The sequence below is a fragment of the Sorex araneus genome, chromosome 2 (assembly GCF_027595985.1).
Source record: "Sorex araneus isolate mSorAra2 chromosome 2, mSorAra2.pri, whole genome shotgun sequence".
Classification (NCBI taxonomy): domain Eukaryota; kingdom Metazoa; phylum Chordata; class Mammalia; order Eulipotyphla; family Soricidae; genus Sorex; species Sorex araneus.
In genome coordinates this window covers 57,932,280-57,934,933 of record NC_073303.1, presented here as the reverse complement: position 1 = coordinate 57,934,933, position 2,654 = coordinate 57,932,280, and the positions used below count along the sequence as shown (strand labels likewise).

Here is a 2,654-nt window from a genome sequence, read left to right as displayed (position 1 = left end):
AGTAACCCCTGAGCATCACTGGATGTGGCCCCAAAACAAACAGAAATTAATCTTTAAAGTTATTTGTCCTGACAGGTAAAAAACCCACAGATAAAGCCAGTAACTGGGTGTTACGTAAGAGTTGCCATTGTGTTGAGCCTAAAAACTGAAACATCAGGCAGAATTTCTGTCTTTTTTTTAATCTACGCTTCATTTTTTAGTAAGTTCAACTCCTTGAGGGGTATAGTACCACAAGGATTCTGTGACCAATAGCCTTAGCAGGAAGGTTACTTCTAAATTTGGCTCAAACCATGCCATTGTTTGCACGGGCGCAAGCTCCTTTCCCCAGATCACTCTGGTTTTATTGGGCTTGCCAGAAGGAGTCACTGTGTTCTATTTTGCTCTGTGTACATAAGCACATCCCCTGCCCAAGCAAAAACACCTTTAATTTTTAGAAGAGATGTGTGTTCCCTTTGGTTTCAGAGATCCCACTTATAGCCAGAAAAAAAAATGGTTTTGGACCAAAATTTTCTAGCCATTTCTGTCATTTAATTAGTTCTGGCATCCATAAGAATTCAAGATGGCAGAAAGGGGTCAGGCAGAATTTCCGTTTCAGTCAGGAAGTGGAATTTTTTTCTCCTTTTCATGCTTTCAACTGATTGGATTAAGCCCACTCAGATTATGAGGACTCTAAGTCTCCTTTACTTAGAATCAACTGATTGTAAATGTTAATCAGTTATTTACAGCAACATCTGGGCTACTGTTTTATCAAACGACTGATCACAATAACCCAGCCAAGCTGAGAGAAAAAAAATTAGCCATTACAATCTATTATTGTCCATTATGCTGGGATAATGACCCGTAAATGCAGAAGAGTGAGCTCATCAAAGATAGTAACAGAAAATTACCAGACACTTTCCTCTTCTTTCTTCCTTTCCCACCTACAAGTATCACAAGATGGAGAAGACAGAAGGGTAAGCAAAGAGTAAACACTCTTCACTAGATTCACTGTAGGAAAATTTCCCTAGTCTGATAACTGAAAGCTTTGAATCAAATCCAAGACTGAAGTTTAAAAATCACCATGATTGAATTCTAATTACTAAACTGATCCTACATTAGGAGACAAGAAACTTCCAAAATCAGATGAAGATTACCTTGAGACATAACTACACAGTGTAAGAGGAATTAATGGAGCAGAGTGGTAGCAAAATCATAAGGCAATATCCTACCTTGAGACTGTTGAAGCATTTGATTGTGTGTATGTGCAAAGTACAGAATTTTACTTGACCCCATGGGAAAAAAACAATGTCAGAGGGAGGCACAGAGGTGTTTTAACATGGGGCATGGCACAAACCTTTCAGACAGATCACGTGGGAAAGAGCCCAGACAAGTGTGGGTACCTCCAAACATTCCAGGACCCAGATTGTGAAGTCTCACCCATGGGTTGGGAGCTGACTCTGGCTCTTTAACCTCATCAGTCCCTAAGGTTTCCCCCACAAAATAGTATAAATAATATTTTGTAGGTTGGCTATATGTGGGGTAAACCGTGACATCTTGTGAGAATTCTGACAAATGGTAGTTAGAGTAGTAACCACCAGCATCCGGATCAGAAACAACGTTGAGATCAAGAGACGTTTCCCACTTTGCCCAGGACCACCAGCTCCCTATAGGCAGAATTGTGCTATTCGCACCATCTCACCCTGCCTCCCACCCAGTATGGGTCTCATTCTGGAACCCTCGCCGATAACAGCAAATTGTTACTGCTGCCTAAAGTGGCTACTTTTGCAGTAAGTTTGAATCATAATAAAAATCACAGAGCTCAAGTATGCAGTACCTGGATACTGTATTGTAAAAATACAATAGACAAGATCAACAGAAGAATGGGAGAAGGTAAAAAATCAAGCCAGTGAGCTCAAAGAGAAAGGAGTGGAAAACATCTTTTAAAAATGAATAACAAAATGAGTCAGAAAGAGAGAGACAGACATAGAAAGATTGCACACATCTATGGTATATAGAATAATAGAGTGGGAGACTAACACCCAAGAATTGTAGAAATAAGTACCAGGAGGTTGACTCCATGGCTTGGAGGCTGGCCTCACATTCTGGGGAAAGGGCAACTCAGAGAAGGGATCACCAACTTTAATGCAGTCGAAGGCCATGTGGGGGAAGGGAATTGCGGGCTGAACGAGGGTTAGAGACGGAGCACAGTGGCCACTCAACACCTTTATTATAAAACACAACAGCTAATTAGAGAGAGAGAACAGAAGGGAATGCCCTGCCACAGTGGCAGGGTGGGGTGGGGGGAGATGGTATTGGGGAGGGTGGGAGGGATGCTGGGTTTACTGGTGGTGGAGAATGGGCACTGGTGAAGGGATGGGTTCCCGAACTTTGTATGAAGGAAGCATAAGCACAAAAGTGTACACATCTGTAACTGTACCCTCACGGTGATTCACTAATTAAAAATAAATAAATTTAAATTAAAAGAAATAAAAAATAAAAATGAATAACAGAGTGGGAGGATTTTGTTCGTTAAAAATTTAGGTAAACTAGTAAACTCATCAGGGCCTGAACTTCTGCTTTGGTGGTTATTTTTTATTATAATTTAATATCCTTGCTAATAATTGGTCTGTTTACATGCATGTTTCCTCCTGATTCGGTCTTAAAAGATTATAAGA

General features: G+C 40.5%; 1 pseudogene; it reads right to left on the bottom strand.

Moving 5' to 3' along the window:
* Nucleotides 1-205: 205 nt before the first annotated feature.
* Nucleotides 206-518, bottom strand: LOC129401680 (60S ribosomal protein L35a-like; annotated as a pseudogene).
* Between the last annotated feature and the right edge of the window lie 2,136 nt (nucleotides 519-2,654).